Source organism: Drosophila subpulchrella, chromosome 4, assembly GCF_014743375.2.
Source record: "Drosophila subpulchrella strain 33 F10 #4 breed RU33 chromosome 4, RU_Dsub_v1.1 Primary Assembly, whole genome shotgun sequence".
NCBI lineage: Eukaryota > Metazoa > Arthropoda > Insecta > Diptera > Drosophilidae > Drosophila > Drosophila subpulchrella.
The window spans coordinates 867,182-887,734 of NC_050608.1; the positions used below are offsets into that span (position 1 = coordinate 867,182).

A 20,553-nucleotide genomic window follows, 5' to 3' on the forward strand; every position below is an offset into this window, starting at 1 on the left:
GGGTGGAATAACTCGGCGATCGCCGTTGGAATTGCGGTCGTCGAGGCCTCCTTAAACCGATATGTTCTTCAACGTTTTACCGGTGCACTGCTAATCGTGATTGATTTGTGTATTGCCTATCCAAGCTTTTTCCGGTAATTTACTGTTTTCTGCCGAACGCACGCTGCGCGAGCCCTTGCAGGGCGAATCAGGCTTCAAAAGTGAATATGTACAGATGGTGACGGTGGAAATCGCGTCCTGTGGTGATCAAAAATCTATTGTTGATGGCGCCATGGGGACACGACAGTCACGAACTCGAGAACTCAAATTAAACTGAGCAGCCGCCTTTGTTTTAGTTCACTTGTTCATTTTTTGTACACCGTTTTGATTACACTCACATTAGTATTACGTTTTCATGAGATGAAATACGTGGTATTCCCGGAAGGACCGATAGCCAGTACGTCGGCGATTTCAGGCGATATGGGGATTACTTGGCATGGCTACAACGCAAGGGCGACTCGAACAGCGATTCTACACTTCCGACACGGCGGCAAAAATGCATTTACCTTTGGAGCGCAAGACGCTGTAATAGTGTCGCGACGTGCCTGCCCGATCCGTTGCAGAAACCGACTAGGCAGACCCTCGGCTGGCCAGCCAGCGCCCCCCTGCGCACAAGGCCGGGACTGCGGCACAGGAACCGCCTCTGATTGGCGGGCCGGCGCGGCCGACTCACTCACCACCATTTGCCACTGGGAAGCCCTGTGGTTGGCCGTTGGCTGGAGCACACCAGTCGTCCCACTCGCACCCGAGCGCGGCTAAGATGCGGGACGATGCAGTTCTGCAGCTGCGTTTCGGTACACGGAACAGAATCTTTAAATTTAAGCGACGAGGACTGCAGACGCACTAGGAACACATATCGGTACGGTTTTATTCTAAGCCCCGTGTGCCTGTGGAACCACCTTGGACTTAGCTCTCGACCAAGTGTTCTTTTAGTACGTACTACCTTTATCTGCTTGTAAGCGGAACCGGCACCGTTTACGTCGCTCAGAGCTACCTTATAGGCTTCCAGCCTCACAGCCCCACAGCCGGCATTCACTTACACACATGTTGCACTTAATTCGAATTCGAATGTACGAATAAGGAAATAAGTCGACGGCCAACACAGGCGCCCAATAGAATTGTTTCATTCCGATACAATAAGCGCTTTACATTTCCTTTAACTACCCGCACGCTTCCGCTTTGGCAGTACAGGCGTACATATGTACATAGGGCGGGGGCGTGGGTGTGGGCGTACGGTTGTTTAGCAAAATGTCGACAAGCCTAAACACGGTCACACCCACCAGCTCCCCAGCTGCCCAGCTCAAGAGCCCCTATATCACCAGCTGGCCTCACATGTGGAGGCTGAGTTCCGAAGAGGCTGGTCCTGTCCTGCTTTCGCGCCGCAAAGCGTACATGCTGCCACTGGCCCGAAAGGGACGGCGAGTGTGCTGGCTGAGAGGCGGATGTTTGCTTGTTTCAAAATGCCCCAGAGGAATATTAAAAAACTTACGCACACTAGAACGCGCAATTGCAGGGGATGATGCCGATTTAAATGTAATGCACAAAATTTAAGAATAATATTCCGCAAATATTTCTGTTCTCAATACAAATTGGCTTCTTTTCTTAGTTTACTTACACAAAATTAGTTCATAACAAATCGATTTTCGCTAAATCGAAATCGCTAAATATGCGTAAACCTGAAGTTATATTTTCAGTTATTGGTTCGTTTTGAACCAAGATGCTTAAATTCAAACTTGCTATTTACCCCAGAGCAAATCTGCTATAAGTATGTTAAATGGTATGCCGTTTTAAAATTAATTTTTAAGGAAAACTGAAATGAAAAACTGCGATATCCGTAGAGATTTATTTTTAAGAATGTAAGAAAATAACAGTTTAAACATATAACAATTTGATTGGCTGCCTCGATATTCGGGTGCTTTATTGTGTCCTTTAACGCAACATACTCAGATTTGTTCAGGAACTACACACAATAAAAATAAGATACAAAATGCAAGCCTTGTTATACCCATTAATCGTGGATTATAAGGGTTATTGTATTCGGTGGAAAGTAAAAGGTAGAAGGAAGCTTTTCCTACCCCTCAAAGTTATCACATTCTTGATCAGGATCACTAGCCGGGTTGAACGCTGAGATCTCGGAAACTAAAAAGGCTAGGAAGATTCTAGCAGAGTGCCGCACCCACTCTAACGCCCATAACACAATTAACTGTCTGGCGCCCCTAGTTCTTAAAATTTATTTCAGTGTAAGTTGAAATAGATTTTCATGATCCATACTGAAGCTCCCGTGAGAGCATTGTAAGTACAGAGCTTTCCGATCTTAAGAAAATTAAAAAATAAACTAATTTTAAGGTAGTGTTCCATTTTAATTTACTACCGTATATGTTTACATTAATTATCCGATTGTTCCTATGTCAAATAAATGATAAGGTCATCCGACTTTTAAAAAATTGTATTCGAAATTCTGAAATGTTAAATGAATGATATTCCCAAGAGTAGATGTTAATATTCAAAAAACACCAAAATTGTAATTTGTTTTACACTTTTTTAATAATATTTTTTGATCATTCCTATGGGAGCTATAGGTTGCATCCCGATAGCTTTAAAACTGAGAGACTATAGTCTCTATAGTAAACTCTATAGAAACGGACAGACAGACGGACGGACATGACTCGATCTTATATGGGGTCGGAAAGTCTCCTTCGCCTCAAACTTCAGACTAAAATAATTATACCCTCTGCTATACCAATGCAACAATAACATTTTATATTGTTGAATACAATTATTTCGGACATTTAAAAACTTGACGGGCAAACTATTACTTTGGGCATTGTCTCTTTTGCATAGGCTGGGACAGTATTCACTATTAAAAATTAGATTTTAGCTGCAAAAGAAAAACTTTTGGGAAAGTTGTATCCCGATAGCTTTTAAACTAAGAGACTAGTATGCTGATACAATGTATCATTCTTACTTTTTATGCACGCGCAACGTGTAGGGTTACAGGTAACACGAAATCATTTTAATATCACTCGATTGCCAAACAGTCCTATTATAATCAAGATTTAATATGCGCAGATTAGATCATAAAGTGCCTGATGGCAGAGGAAACAAATGTTTTTATTAGGCTGACTGGCAGCACATGAAAGCAAGTCCCGCGCAGGAAACTGAAGCAGCCTTGCAATCATCACATTATCTTCGCCCTGCCGCTGAGGCTGAGGCAGCACAGCAATCGCCACGTGGCACGTGCCAGCGACACGGCACATGCTCGTGCAGGAAAAGTTTTCCGCTTCGGCTTAGTCTGCTTCAGCTGCGGCACAGACCGCCTCCAAGCGTCGGACACATATTAATAAGAGTAGGAATCATCTCAACAGTAGGATGTACTCACCGGTATATTGGCATGGATCTTTTCGGACGGGATTGAGGTTTCGGAGCGGTGTGCTCAGTTTATGCAGTTTATTTGCAATTGCTCGCTTCCAACAATTCAGAAAAAACAGACTAACGTCACTTTAATGATTCGATAAGATGGAGTGAGGTGGTATTGTTACAGTTTGAAATCTACACTGTGCGCGGACTTACGGGGGGATGCAGGGGAAGATCCCCCACTTGGGTTAAAAAGTATATGTAATATGTATTTTTACATATTTTTTATATTTACGATGTGTTTAGTTTTTGTGCAGATTAGGGGAAAGTACTCATCCTTTTACAATAAATAGAATGATATCCTCCTCAAAATGCATTTTAAAAATGTCAAAAGTAGGTTTAGTAGTACAGACTAGTTTTCGTAGCAACGGACATTGGTAAATCAAGTAGGGAAAAATTGTTTAAATAAATTTCGTTCACTTATACCAAAAATTATTTGCATAGGGTTCTAATGTTTTCGCCACGCATCTACAAAGCTTTACTCTTTAAGCTTAACAATTATGGTGCAAGAAGACTGATAGCCTGCCACTCGCCAAATAAACGACTTACCACTACTCCCACCACGTTTTTAGATCTGAGATGAAGAAAAAACTCCCTATTCCAGATGGCTATTACATGCAGCCATCGTGTGTGCGGCAACAGTTGCTTTTGTGCTGACATAAAAAAGCGTCGTTTTTCTTATCGCCTGTCCACAAGACTTCACACGGTCACGCAATTGTATTTTAGGGGCGGGGAACGAGAAAAGGGGCGTCTAGCTGTTATATCGCCGGGGCCCGTCCGGAATCCAGAAAGCACCAAGCAAGCAAGAAGAAAATATGTTATCAGGCTAAGATCCTTGAACAGAATTTTAGTTCAAGAAAATGTATTCCCTTAGCCGTTAGTAGGATGGTATTTTGGCATCACTCTGAATGGTTCGCTCACCTTAAAGCTCAAACGAAAACTTACCGATATCCTATGCGCGGAGCCTGGAAGGGAACCCCCACATTCTGCGGATGTCGTTTAGTAATCCTTGTACAATTATTTAGCAACAAAAAATGTTGTATAAAACCCTACATCAAACTAAAGTCCCTGTTGAGGTAATTTGGGTTTCTTGGGCGGCATTATGAAAGGCTATTGGCAAGGCTTACAGCTACTTTTAATTTTAAGATGTCAAAATAATAGTATTTATTCTCGTGTCCATAAAGTACCCGTTCCTCCTATTCAAAATTCAAATAAAATAAAATTCTATTTTATTTTGGACTAAAAATAATATCACAAGTGCGTGTGCCAGACGGACTTTAGATTAACAAACCAAGTTTCCTTCTGAGTCTCTGACAACTGACTCTCTGGGTACTACCTAAACTTTTCAATGGTTGCTGTTTTTAGATGGCTGCTGTTGAATTTTCAAGCAGCTGTGGCCAGGTTCAAATTTTTCGGTTAGCCGAAAATGATATACCCTGGCAGCTTAAGCCATACCATGCATTTCAAATCATACGTATATAACAAAAACATTCAGAAGATTTGTATATTCATATACCAATAGTTCCGTCGGCATCCGTTACTGTGTTTATGCTATGCCTATTTCATGAAATCAATTCATGAAATGAGCAAATTTGTGTGTGCATAAACACCATTTCATAAATTCGATAACACGTATGTATTGGAGAATGCATGAAATTCATAGCATAAACATAGTATGTATGGTATGATACAATGGTACGATTCTCACATACAAATTTGAATTTTAAAATCTTAAAATAATTTTTTACGCCAGAGTAGAAAAGAATAGAATTTGGTAATACACAGAATAGAACGCTATAGTCGATGGCTTCGACTATCAGACACTCGTTACTCAGTTGAGGGGAGTGCGAGAGAGATGGAGATATGCAAGCAGAAAACTGATTCCAAGATTTCTCACAACGCCTAGCGCCGATTGCTTTGTTTGCTTATTACTATTTAATGGATAGTCCGATTTGATCATTTTAACATTTACAAAAAACCGCATTTACAGTGTTACAAAATCTTCAAAAATGTGGGCGCTACATAGGTTTGTAGGCGCTAGAAAGTTTTGTGGGCGAGTGCCACGCTCCGCTGCGCAAGAATCTCTAGAATCCGCATGCTCAATCCCAACTTTTCAGCTTTTATACAGACAGACAGGCAGACGGACATGGCTAGATCGACTCGGGTAGTGATCCTGATCAAGAATATATATCCTTTATAGGGTCGAAAACGCTTTCTTCTACCTGTTACATACCTTGAACCGAATGCAAAATACCATTTCACGTTACGAGTAACGGGTATAAACAGAGGTTTTAAACGCGGTATCGTAACCGCAACTGCAAACGATTGTATTCCCTTCAAAATGTTCACGAATGAATACAATTTCTTTTTGTTCCTCAGCTCTAAGATTTTATATTGAACAACATTATCCGTCCCACCAGCGACCTCATCTGCAATGTGACAATGTCCCTGAGATATAATTTACAGAAAATTTGCTTAATCCGTAATAAAACGCTACAATTATCGCACTTGAAAATACCAGTTAGCACAGACGCACCATGAGTCCCCCACTGGGAATTCAAGTAACGAGCCATTAAACAATTAAAGCAGCGCCAGACTCAACTCGCCAAAACCAAAGCTGAGAGCCGTACCCGGACCGGCGATGACCAGCCAAGCATTTGGCCAGCCAACCAAATATAAACAAGGAAAATCCTTTGGAAAGGGCTAAAGGGGAATCCCTAGGAAGCCAGCTATGGATGTGGGTGCGGCGTGGCCACAGGGGGTTCACATACGCCCTTTCTGGAAGAGGCAACCACTGTGAATATGCTTCAATTATTATGAGCATACCGTGACCGCGCCTCCCGCACCCGACCACTGACCACCTACCACGCATTCCCCTTGCCTCTGTTTGACGACTATCACTTAACAGGAGACCAAAAGCACTTCGCACGACAACACCCTACTGGTCGCAAAGTGTGTAGAGCTCATACGCAATTAAAGGAAACCACGCTGTGCTTAAAGGATTGAAGCCGGACTCTTATTCCTATTTGACAAAATTAAAAATGTGCCATCGAAGTAATTAATATCTATGTTTATTATATTATTATTACTATATTTTATTATAACCGTACTCACTTACATTTTTTACATGTGCTATCCAAACGGCTTTCGACAAAGCACACACTGTATGATATTGCAAATCTACCGATCCAATGTGTGTGAAACTGAATGGAGAACCACTTTTTTATACAGCGTGTATTGGCGGCGCGGCGGAGAAAATGTTTACCCCATGGGTGGCTCCCGCTGCTTCTGATGGGAACGGGGTAAGAATAGTAAAGGCGAAAGCATAGTTAGTGGCTTTTGTAGTGGTTTTTGTTGAAAGGTATGTATCAAGGTTTGGAACCGTTTCCGACCCCTTTAAAGAATATATATTATACCATCTATCTTCATAATTATGTATACTCGTTACTCGTAGAGTAAAAGCGTACATTGTATTCGGGGAAAAAAGAGCACAAAACGGAACAATATATAAATTTCCTCAATCAAATCAAAATCCCATTTACACTGTTTCAACTAAAGCAAGAAAGGAAGCTAGCTTCGGCAAGCCGAAGTTTCTAAACTCTTGTAGGTCCTTCCCGTAAGAGCATTGTACATACATACATATGTAAAAAACTAACTACTAAAAACTTATTACAGAAATGTTTACCGAAAACGAAATATAACGGTCTTTGTTTTATTTTGACATTAATTATCCGATCGTTTCAATGGCAGATATATGATAAAGTCATCCGATTATTTAAAAATCTTATTCGAAATTCTGAAATATAGTTGTCCGATCCGGCTCGTTCTGACTTATATATGTACAACCTTCAATAGAAATAAGACTTTTGGGAAGGTCCTATCCCGATAGGTCTAGATCTGACAGACTAGTTTGCCTAGAAACGGACAGACACCTAGCCAATACCGCCAACTAGCCTATAGCGCCCCTAGCGGCTCCGTGGCGTATTAGTGAAAACAGCTGATTTGCTGCATGTGGTTATCTCGATTTAATTGCAAAATAATAATAATAAATTATAATAACTGTTTACTGACTGGTTCGGTTTCAATAATTTTTGGCATGTAGATGTGATTGATTGATATCAACAATTTTTTTTTTACATCAATCATATATTGGACCTACTTTCCCAAAAGTCGTGGAAGTAAAGTTTTTTATATGGAACTTTTAAAACAATTTAAACGATTCCATGAGCCTAATAAAAGTTCGGATCATCTTATACAAAATTGAATGTTGAGACCCAGTTATTTTGAACTGGTAAAAGTAGCCATTTCTGTTGATCAATAACTTTCTATCGTGACTTTTTCCAACAGTGTGTTATACTTCAAAAGTTATGGAATCCTAAGGGCTATATAAACCAGAAATCGTCAGGGGCGATTTTAAGAGGTGGTTAAAAAAAACATAGATGGTTTTCGATGGTTTTAGAAAAATATTCGAATACTATTAGTGGCTTAAAAAAAAACGACAAAAATCTTCTATTTTGAGATAAAATTTTGTATATATTGAAGTCCAACATATAGAACAAGACTGTAGCTTAAGTAGTTCACAAGTTACGGGCGTACTAAATGTAGCTTTTTATACCCTTGCAGAGGGTATATTGATTTCAGTCAGAAGTTTGCAACGCAGTGAAGGAGACGTTTCCGACCCCATAAAGTATATATATTCTTGATCAGCATGACTAGACGAGTCGATCTAGCCATGTCCGTCTGTCCGTCTGTCCGTCTGTCCGTCCGTTTCTACGCAAACTAGTCTCTCAGTTTTAAAGCTATCGGGCTGAAACTTTCCCAAAAGTCTTATATCTTTTGCAGGTAGTATATAAGTCGGAACCAGCCGGATCGGACAACTATATCTTATAGCTCCCATAGGAATAATCGGACAAAAAAATGAAAAAAAATTATATCTTTGGTGTTTTTTAGCATATAAACTCCTAAGCTTGGAAATAACAATTTTTAAATAATTTTGAATTTTGAATTAAATTTTATCGAAATCGGACGACTATATCATATAGCTGCCATAGGAACGATCGGAAAATTTGTGGAAAAATAATATGAAAAAAATTATAGCTTCGGTGTTTTTCAACATATAACCTCCAACGCTTGGAAATAACATTTTTTAATTAGTTCTGAATTTTGAATTAAATTTTAGCAAAATCGGACGACTATGTCATATAGCTTCCATAGGAACGATCGGAAAATTGGTAGGAAAGTAATATGAAACAAATTATAGCTTCGGTGATTTTTAACATACAACATCCCACGCTTGGAAATAACATTTTTTAATTAGTTTTGAATTTCGAATAAAATTTTATCAAAATCGGACGACTATATCATATAGCTGCCATAGGAACGATCGGAAAATTGGTAGGAAAATAATATGAAACAAATTATAGCTTCGGTGTTTTTTGACATATTATCTTATACTATTGGGAATATCATTTTTTGTGTTTTTAAATTTAATAATTATAGCTGCAAGGGTATATAAGCTTCGGCTTGCCGAAGCTAACTTCCTTTCTTGTTATAGTTGTTTTCCCGCCGAACAAGCGAGTTTTTCCAAAAGTGGTAAAACTAAATTTTCTTAAATTAAGCTGTATAACATAATTTTAAATTTGTATTACCTTAAAACATCTTTTTGGGACAAACTGACAAACAAAATAAAATGTTCGTTTTGGGAGGTAGATTTTGAACTGATTTCAACAAATGAGGTGCAGTTCGACGCGTATTTTGAGTAAGAGTACAACTAGACTAATAAACTTAACCATTTATTATTTATTTATTTTCACTTTTACACCTTCGCCGTTTTTCTCCCAAGCCAAATGATTTCCTTTAAGTCTGGGTATGAAATCCTTTTTAGTTTTTGCAATACCTTTCGATTGGTGTATCATCGTTACGATCGGACCATCGCAGTAGATTTTTATTTTTTCATGTATATATAGTAGTCGCCTTCGCACACTTTCCTGGTGCGCTTCGTCACTACGTGGGCGGCAGTCCACAGTGATTACTGTAAAAGTGAAAGTCTGCTACGATAGACCGATGGAAATAAATTGTACACGGCTTAAAGGGTTTTATTATTATTATAATTTTCTTTTAATTTTGATACTAAGAAATTTTGAAAGTAGAGTGGCGCGACCAGTTTATACGGTAGGAAGCAAACATGTGCTTTATAGAAACTGCATGTCAAATGTTTACTCTTTAACTTCTAATATGTGTTCGCCTCCGATTCCATAAACTGGCTCCACGTAGCGGCGATAAGTTCAATTGATCATTAGTACATGGCTCATTTTCAAGAAAGAATTGGTCTACTCGAAAGCCCCTAGAACCACTTTTTAGAGTTTCCGAGACTAACAAATATTCAGAATTCAGGAAACATTTTTATAAACTTGTGCATATAGAAAATATTTCTCCAGTTTATACGGTTTCACTACTACGGCGTTTTAGATGTAGATTTCCGCCATACGCCTACTCAATTCAAAATTATATAGTACCTTTACTTGCTTATTTATAGAAACTATACCACTTACCCTATCTACAAAATATTGGCAATATAGTAAATACAAAATTAACGTGTCTGGTCGACTTTTTCTCTACTTTTATGACAACTCCCTCATAATCTGAGGTATTCCAATATCTCTAACTCTCATCACTTTCTTTCCGGCACCGAAATTCGCATACACCCCTTGTATATGGCATGATTAAATCGCACTAAACTCAACCGAGCGAAAGAGAAAGTCTTAAAATATTATCAGCGGATTAAAATCAAATTTAACAAAATAAAAGTGGTGGCAAGTGATTGCTAGTGCCCACTGCCCTTGCTCAGCCAAGCCAAGTGCTTTTCATTCAAAAGGGGGGCAAATTAAATACACTTCAAAACTGTTTGCGTAACAAGTACGCAGGGGTGCTTTTTTTGTAAAAGTAATAATTCATTAAAGGAAAGAAAAGTTTAAAATTTATTTTTGTTGTGTTTTAAAGCAAATCATCTAAAATTTCTTAAATTTAAATATAAAACAAGAAAGGAAGTTAACTTCGGCAAGCTGAAGTTTGTATCCCCTTGCAGTTATAATTATTAAGTTTAAAAATACAAAAATTGATATTCCCAATGGTATAAGATAATACGTCAAAAAACACCGAAGCTATAATTTCTTTCATATTATTTTCTCACCAACTTTTCGATCGTTCCTTGGCAGCTATATGATATAGTCGTCCGATCTTGATAAAATTAAATTCGCAATTTAGAACGAATTAAAAAAATTTATTTCCAAGCGTATGAATATGTATGTTAGTAGTATGTTAGAAAAAACTAAAGAAATAATTTAAAAAAATTTTTTTCCGAGCTTTAAGATATAGTTGTCGAGTGATGTTGATCAAGAATATAATATGTACTTTATGGGGTCGGAAACGCCCCCTTCACTGCGTTGCAAACTTCTGACTGAACTCATAATAGTCTCTGCAAGGGTATAAAAATACGTACATGTAAACTATATCTTTTTTAACTGCCTTGATCGGAGAACGTGTCATCTTAAGCCAAAAATACACAAAAATTTAGTTAGTTTACTCAATTAGCTGTCCATGAACAAAGGAATTTTTAAGGTACCACAATTGGTTTGTTTCTTCAAAAAATCCAAATTATAACTCATAGAGTAAGAAGTATATGAATAAAAGTATGTAACAAGTAGGAGATCTTGATCTAGTGATCCTGAACTAATCGAGTCGATCTAGCCATGTCCGTCTGTCCGTATGAACGCTGAGATCTCGGAAACTATAACACTTAAACCTAAACACAAAAGTATAAAACAGGGAAGAACGCTATAGTCGAGTACCTCGACTATCAGATGCCCGTTACTCAGCTAAAGGGACCAAAGGGAAATGGAGACATACAAGCAGCAAAGCGAGATTGTAATGCGCCACCTGCCCGCGATCTCAATATATGGCTATGTGGGCGGCAGACAGATTTCAGCGTTATGGAAGTTAGAGTGGGCGTGGCAAAATTTTGTTGGGTCAACCGATAGGTATTGACGAAACAATTACATTTCCGTTAAACATGTTTTTTAGCCTGAGAGAGTGGGCGTGGCATACTTTTTTTTAACTTTTTTGGGTTAATCGATCGGTGTTGACAAGACTAATACATTTCAGTTAATATTTTGTTCTAGCATGAAAATTGTGGGCGCCGCAGGTTTGGGCGGTTCACGCGCGTTAGAGTATTCGCGTAATTCGCATATTCGCGTAACAAACTTGCGTTGCGTACAAGGCTACGGAATCTAGGCCTGAAATCCCAATTCTCTATATTCGATAGTTTCCGAGATATCCGCGTTCATACTTACGATTTTTTAAGTATGTGGCCCTTAAAGTGGGTGTGGCAATTTTTTTTGGATTAATCGACAGGTATTGATGAGAGCAATACATTTTATCTAAAATTTTTATTATAGCATTAAAACTGTAGGAGCCACAGCTTTGGGCGGCTTGTGGCCGTTAGAGTGGGCGTGGCGCACTGACGAAACCAACTTGCGCTGCGCGGAATCTCTTAAAATCTGTATTCCTAATCCCAGTATTGCAGCTTTTATAGTTTCCGAGATCACAGCGTTCATACGGACAGACCGACATGGTTAGATCGACTCGTCTAGTGATGCTGATCAAGAATATATATACTTTATGGCGTCGGAAACGCTTCCATCTACCTGTTATATACTTTTACTCTACGAGTAACGGGTTAAATATATATTTTATACTTTATATATTATATTTTATAAGTGGAACTTAATAACACCAACCTTTTTCACTGCGTCAATTTAAACAGTTCTATAATACTTTTACCCCCGATTCATAATATGTTTATAAAGAAAGCTATACATTTATAATATTTTATACACAAATACATTTAAACTCTTCACGGCGTTGGGCTTTAAAAACAGTAGTTTCGCATGATCTTGAAAACTCCAGGGTTCACATTTCGCAGGAACATCGCCTGCTCTTAATATTTCGAAAACAAAACAATAAGCTTGTAAATGCAATCTTAGAATAATACAAATAAGACCATAATTGCATGTTTTCACACGAGAATCGATAACAGACCGGCTAACCCTCTTTCCTACTTGGTTCCTAAGGGTTGCACTGCTAAGATCGTGATCGAACAATTTTAACGTTTCCCTAAGACCATGCAGGCCGACTTTCTTTCCCGCTGTGAGGAACAACTAGAAAGATCAAAGTATTCGATCTACCCAAACAGGGAACAACAAAGAACAGAAGTTTCAAGGACCTTATGGTCCTGGCTATAGTACCGAACGACTTGATTTCGCTCATATAAGATTCTTATGAGTCTGCACACAGGGGTTTTCTGCCTTTATTTACATACAATACGTAAAGTTAGTCCCAAACTCTGTATTTCTTAATTACTATTGGCCAAACAGCGGTACTTTATTGGGTCCACACATGGGTTTATAGGGTTTACTTACACGAGACAATCTGTGGTAAGAATTAACAACTACATTATCTTTAACACGTTCTTTGTAATTTTGTAATGGTTATTACTTATATATCTTTTCCAAATGTCGGGTCAGTCCAGATAGATTTGGCAGAATGGTTACAAGGTTAAGAAAATAAAACACAATTTTTTCGTGCTGTTTACAATGAGAAAAAACGCAAGCAAAAATGAGATTTGAAGGTAAGTTAAGTTCGAAATGGATATATTTTTCTCCGATATTCTAATTTATCAACATTTTATTTGTAATTCATCAGTCCTAATTTTGTACATTTTTGAGATAAATCATGTATAGAATGTGTAGGAACCAAGTATTTGTTATACTTAAAATATGAACGAATGTTCCTAAATTAAGGGTAAATTATACTAAACGAGAAAACTAGCAATTTGACGATTTTAAATTGTAAACCTGTGTATTTAGGGATGTTGAATTGCTGAGTTGTTGAATTTTGGTCAGCTGTTTATGAGCTATTCCATACATATACAGCAATTCAACAACTTTGAGTCTTTTGAGTTGCTAGGAACCTGAGATGTAACCTTTGTTATATAAAAGCCATGTCAACTTTGTATGGTTTTAGTACCACTAGTACAAATTATTTACTCAACCTTATATATAATGGAAGACAGTAACTAACAATAAAATAGTACACGTATTTGGTACCACTTTAACGCCCACAAGCCGCAGATCTCGGAAACTATGTATAGAAAGTACATAGTTGGAATTGATCATGGAGATTTCGCTTAAACGCTCAACGCTTATCGCTCAAATAGTATTTTTTACTAACATTTTGGTCGGGTGGAAGGAATTCATAGAGCACCACAACACGTAAATAAAAAAAAGCCAATTCATCATACTTTTTGACCACAGCCTCGGTTGATTGCGAAGGTAGATGTGTAACATATCGTGGCGGATCTAGGACTGATTGTATTGAACCTGTATGTATAGTAAAAAAGTGTTCAGGCTATCAAAATAAATGCATATTTATCATTAGGTCAACAGTGCTACATGCATTGGTATTGGCCCTAGATATGAAGTTGTGGTCTCAGCTACTTTCGCTGCATCGGCAGAATCAGCCAGTGATGTGATATACGATTCTTTTTATGACTATTGTTAAAACGGTCACTTAGACCCTCCTCCGCAGAGGCTGCTAAGGCTGTGTTTTTGACGCCAACAGCATTGACACAAAAGATAGGGATGAGATGATTTTTGACTTGACTATACCCGTTACTCGTAGAGTAAAAGGGTATACTAGATTCGTCGAAAAGTATGTAATAGGTAGAAGGAAGTGTTTCCGACCTATAAAGTACATATATTCTTGATCAGGATCACTAGCCGAATCGATCCAGCCATGTCCAAGTCTCTCCGTCCGTATGAACGCTGAGATCTCGGAAACTGCAAAAGCTAGAGGGTTGCAAGTTTGTTTCAGCAGGGTGCCACGCCCACTCGAACGTCCACAAACGCCCATAACGCTAAAACCCGTCTAGCATCCACATTTTGAATATTAAACAATGAAGAACGCTATAGTCGAGTACCTCGACTATCAGATACCCGTTACTCAGCTAAAGAGACCAAAGGAATATGGAGATATGCAAGCAGCAAAGCAAGATTGAAATGCGCCACCTACCCATATTTAAGCGTTATGGGCGTTAGAGTGGGCTTGGCAAACTTTTTTTGGGTCAATCGATAGGTATTGACGAGACTAATGCATTTCAGTTATCTTTTTTATCTAGCATGAAAATTTTGGGCGCCACAGGTTTGGGAGGTTTGTGCATAGTCGCGTAACAAACTTGCGCTGCGTACAAGGCTACGGAATCTAAATCTGAAATCCCAATTCTCTATCTATGATAGTTTCCGAGATATCCGCGTTCATCCTTATGATTTTTTTTAAATTTTTGGCTCAATCGATAGGTATTGATGAGAACAATACATTTCAGTAAAAATTTGTATTCTAGCATCAACTGCAGGAGCCACCGTTTTGGGCGGCTTGTGGGGTTTGGGTTGGCGTGGCCCCCTGCTGAAACAAACTTGCGCTGCGCAAAAAGCTCAGGAATCTACATACCAAATCCCAACTTTCTAGCTTTTGTAGTTTTCGAGATCTCAGCGTTCATCCGGACAAACAGACAGACGGACAGACAGACAAACGGACAGACGCACATGGCTAGATCGACTCGGCTAGTGATCCTGATCAAGAATATATATACTTTATGGGGTCAGAAACGCTTCCTACTTTCCGACGAATCTAGTATACCCTTTTACTCAACGAGTAACGGGTTTAAATACAATAGTTTTTTGCAGTTTTTCAGTCGTAACTTGGTCAAAACGAGGCGCACAGCTGAAAGACGGACTGTGTTTAACAGCTAAAGCCTAGTACTCAGATCGGCTAAGAGTTTCACTAGTCGAAAAATCTTATTCTTTGTAGTGTGACCGAAGTTTTCAAAGTTCACCCGCAATGCATGTAGCATGGTCTTACTGTCAAGCGCCTGGACTTGTTGCCAAACGGAAAACAAATCAATTGGAGAAATTTAAAAAAGAAGGAGTCTGCTGGTACACAAAGAAAGTAAAATAAAAATAAATGGAATGTTCAACGAATGTATTTATTTATGTAAATTTGTAGTTTAAAGCTTCCTTAACGTCCCACGAATGCTTCGCCATCTTTCCCGCGCCACCGCAGTCCAGCTCCGAGTCCCAAAGGGCATATTGGACCTTAAGGAAGTGGGAGCCGGATTGGGAACGCGGTTGATCCGCTGATGCTGCAGGAAGTCGCCCAGCATCCTGGCAGTGGCTGGCCATGGCTTCTCCAACTGTTCCTCAGCGGGCGCCCTATTTTCCTCCTCCCTATAGAAGACAGCGGGTCCTCCAGCTCCGCTTAAGCTGCCAAGTAGCTGGTGGTTATGGTGTACGGAGTCCTAATGGAGAGGTCGTCGATCATATTACTGGTGGTTCTGCTAAAAAGATCCTTCTATTAGTACAACGCAATCAAATTATTTTGGCCAGACCTTACTTTCTTTGCGAGGACACGCTCGGTAGGATGTCCATGTAGAGAGCGAAGTCCCACTCGGCATGTTCCTTCCTCCTGGGATTCTCTAGAGGTATTTTTTCTGGTATTTCCTTAGCTCATCTGAGTACCGCGCTGAAAAACAGACCCGACGAAAAGCTTTAGCCGCCTGTTTGCCTCTCGAGCCTATGGTTAGCTCGCGGTTTTCGTCGATGTGAGTACTAGGCTTAACAACCTAGGCTACCGATGCCCATCATATTCCGGAAAATTTATTTTTTGACTAAATTTCACATTGTTTATAAGGGGTAACAACGTCTATTTTTGCGAAAATCCGTCAAAAATTAAAGTTTCCGGGCTTAAATGCCAATCGATTGGGAATTTAATTACGAGCTGAAAGAGGTATGACATTCCCAATTCCGACTTTATTTCGCAAAATGATTGCCACAAAACGTAGTTTGTTTGGGTCAAAAAATAGGTAGAAGGATTTCAGAGAAATTTATTCAAAATATAAAAATTTTACGTTTCGAAGCAAATTTCTCGATTTCCGATTTTTCAGTAGGTGGCTGCGCGATCTGAGAACTTGGTTGTCCCCAAAAGGCGGCAACACAAAATTCTTACGTGCAAAGATCGGCTGCCCAAAACTATGCCACAGCAAATAAGCCCAGTGTAAGCAAAACGATCGACTGCCCAAAAGTATGCCGCAAAATAAATTAAAATAAGAAAAACACTGCATTCTCCTAGGCCTTAAGATTATATATATTTAAAAACTCTATTTTAATTTCCAATTTGTTTACATTTTCTCTAATACTACATATTTTATATATATATATATATATATATAATATAATAATAATAATATAATAAATTAATATATTTGTAATTATTTTCCAGCTCGTGAAAAGCTTCCTGAAGAAACGCACTTTCCACGTATTTGCTGATGGGTACAAGTCGTCCACCAAACCGATCTCTGACGGAGTTCCCCAAAGTAGCCTCCTCGGCCCTACTCGACCAACCAGTAACCTTACAAACTTCTTTTATTCTCTATTTTCTAACAAACGTATAAGGTTTCCACCTAGAATAGAAACAAATCCACAACAACCCATAAAAAAATACACATTTATATAAATATATTTTTGTTTGTAATTTTTGTTGTTTTTAAATAAATGTTTTCTTTACGCTTTTGTCTCGTGTTTTATTTTCATTATCATTTCCTCTTTAAATTTGGTTTTTCCATTTTTTAGTTTTGCAATTAATTTAGGTTTGTGTCTATTTGTTAATTAAGTTTAAGTTTGGTTTGGATTTCTCATGTGGTTGTTGCCTCATAATTAAAGCGAACCGCTGAAGTTCTTCATCATGTATAAGTATGTTTTTCTATGCATATATATTGTTTTGGGCTTTCATTTATCTTCGGTTGAAACTTGTAATTACAAATTATGCAGTGTGTGTTAGTGTTTTTTAAGGTATATATAACTTGTCTGCAGTTTTCGTAGAATCTTTACCAAAAAGAATATTAGTTCACAAATCTTCGGTTTCAAATTTATTTGAAATTATAGACGTATGTGCGTGTGAATATGTCTGAATTTACGTGTGTTTTCTTGTGTGGGTGTGTACATATATGTATATAGTAAAAGTTATTTAGTGTTGATGTCACAAATCATTCATTTATCATTCAGTAAGTAAAAAAAATATATGTTCTCATATAATATACAAGGAGTTCTATGGAAATACATACAAGTAGACTTGCTTTCCTTCTTTTCTGTGACTTTTTTCATGTTTCGCTTTGTTTTGCTTACTTAGTTGGTTATAATGGGCCTAAAGTGCTAGGACATAATCGCAGATTTTTAAAACGAGATCTAACCAGTTTAACTGGGGGTTTTTCATAGGTATAGAGCAGTGGTCGGCACACACATACCATCACAAGTTTGCCTTGCATTAGTGTGAGTGTAAAAAACACGAAGTTGGCGCAGCCTGACGTTTCTTTGTTTTGCACTGAGACTCTTTGCCGCAGCAGCAAAAAAGCGCGCCGAAGCTGATAGAAAAAAGACCCGAAGACCCATGCCGAAGTCATACGAACATCTACGTTATACGTGAGCGAGCAGAGGATGGGCAGAACACTTCCCTATGCTCACTAGATAGGCCGCTGCCGACCCCTGGTATAGAGAGATAGATTGGAACCAATCGAACCGAGGGGTAGTGCTGTAGTCGCGCAGGAGTTTCCGGTTGATCTAAGGCCTTATATTCTAAAACCATCATCAGTTATATTGTATTTTACTTCAATTTGTATTAAATAAGTTTAAATTTTTAATTGCAGCTATATGTTTTTTGTCGGTTACTTTTAAATATATCCTGGCTCTACTACCTCATTACCTTAATATTTGCATTGTTTAATTAAGTTAATGGGTGGCGTCGCGCGCTAAAAGCGTTTACTCTTTCAAACAATCATTTACTTTTTTGGTCTTTTTGTTATAACCTTTGTATTTATGTATTGTGTTAGTGTATATTGCATTTTGACGATCGCTTCCTTAGATAATCGTTGTTCCTATGCGTCACTTGAGAACAGGCCACGAAAAATGTTGCCATACGTGTAGTTTTTCATATCTTTCGGCATTTCCGGTTCATGGGTTGGGGGTTGCTACTAGGATCACGAATGTCTTGGTAATATCTCGTATATATATCAATGCTTTTATAAAATATCCAAAGCGTATTTATATAGATGCACTTGTTTGTTTTGCACATTTTAGTAAATGTTATATCCTCCTTTTTGCTAGTTGTTACTTTCCCGCCTTTTATTATACCCGTTACTCGTAGAGTAAAAGGGTATACTAGATTCGTCGGAAAGTATGTAACAGGCAGAAGGAAGCGTTTCCGACCCCATAAAGTATATATATTCTTGATCAGGATCACTAGCCGAGTCGATCTAGCCATGTCCGTCTGTCCGTCTGTCTGTCTGTCCGGATGAACGCTGAGATCTTGGAAACTATAAGAGCTAGGCTATTGAGATTTGGCGTGCAGATTCCTGAGCTTCTTACGCAGCGCAAGTTTGTTTCAGTAGAGTGCCACGCCCACAAACCGCCCAAAGCTGTGGCTTCTACAGTTTTGATGCTAGAGTAAAAACTGAAATGAATTGTTCTCATCAATACCTATCGATTGACCCAAAAAAAAGTTTGCCACGCCCACTTTAACGCCCACAAACTTCAAAAAATCGTTAGTATGAACGCGGATATCTCGGAAACTATCAAAGATAGAGTATTGGGATTTCAGATTTAGATTCCGTAGCCTTGCACGCAGCGCAAGTTTGTTATGCGAATATGCCACGCCCACTCTAACGCCCACAAACCGCCCAAGCCTGTGGCGCCCACAATTTTTATACTAGATTAAAAATTTTAACTGAAATGTATTGGTCTCGTCAATACCTAAAAATGTTGCCACGCCCACTCTAACGGCCATAACGCTTAAGTCTGTCTACCGCCGGTAGGTGGCGCATTTCAATCTCGCTGCTGCTTGCACATCTCCATTTCCCTTTGGTCCCTTTAGCTGAGTAACGGGTATCTGATAGTCGAGGTACTCGACTATAGCGTTCTTCCTTGTTTTTACTTGTACTTTCACTATGGATTGCTAACTGCTGTGAACGTTTTATATTTGTATAACCGCATATATATAAACATTAAATGGGCAACAATTTTGATTTATTTCACTAAGTCTTCCCTTATCTTTCTTGTGGTTTTTTACTTAACTTTTATTACGTTTCGCGAGCTATTTTTTTAATGTTATTTACTATATTGAAAGTCGGGGGCACAAGGGGGAGGGTTTCCGACTATTTCTCAACATTCATCCAAATTTTTTTTAAATATTTATTTCATTATTTCTCTGACCGTTTCTTTGACAGCTATATGTTAGAGTTGTCCGATTTTTATTAGGTTTAATTCAAAAAATGATATTCCCAATATTATGAAAATATATATCAAAAAACACCGAAGCCATGATTTCTTTCATGTTATTTTCCCACCAAATTTTCCGATCGTTCCTATGGCAGCTATATGATATAGTCGTGCGATTTTGAAAATATTAAATTCAAAATTCAGAACTAAATAAAAAATGTTATTTCCAAGAGTATGTTAATTTAATTTATTTTTTTTTCCGATTATTCTCATGGGAGCTATAACATGGAGTAAGAATCTATATAGACACCATTTGCTCTGCCGCTCTCTTTTGAGACTTTGCCAATGATGCCACCTAGGCGGATAACGATAATTTCCCTAGATTTTAAAATGTTCGATGTGACCTCGTTATTCGTTCCCGCGTGAGTTTTATGGAAAATATCTGCACTGCTCTTACTCACTGTTTTGTTTTTGTAATTGAACCTCTCCACTATTGCTGTAGCTTCGCACTTGTTGGATGTGTTGAAAAATCGAAGTTACCTTCAAACTTGACCTTAATTTGGCTATCAGCAGAGGTTGGGCAGAGGTTAAATAGATTCTTACTCTATGCTTAAATTTGTCTATGTCTCTTCGACAGTTCACGGCCCACGATCAGACCTCACTCAGTAACGGAATTCCTTTTCCGCTATTTAATTTTTAGTTTCCACATAGCCTTTGCACGAAC

At 38.5% G+C, this 20,553-nt stretch overlaps 1 long non-coding RNA gene across 1 annotated transcript; it reads left to right on the forward strand.

Moving 5' to 3' along the window:
* Positions 1-5,836: 5,836 nt before the first annotated feature.
* Positions 5,837-18,835, forward strand: LOC119554611. Its single transcript, XR_005219829.1, has 3 exons — positions 5,837-6,507; positions 6,610-6,755; positions 16,843-18,835. It is a non-coding gene; the product is annotated as an uncharacterized LOC119554611 (long non-coding RNA).
* Positions 18,836-20,553: the final 1,718 nt, after the last annotated feature.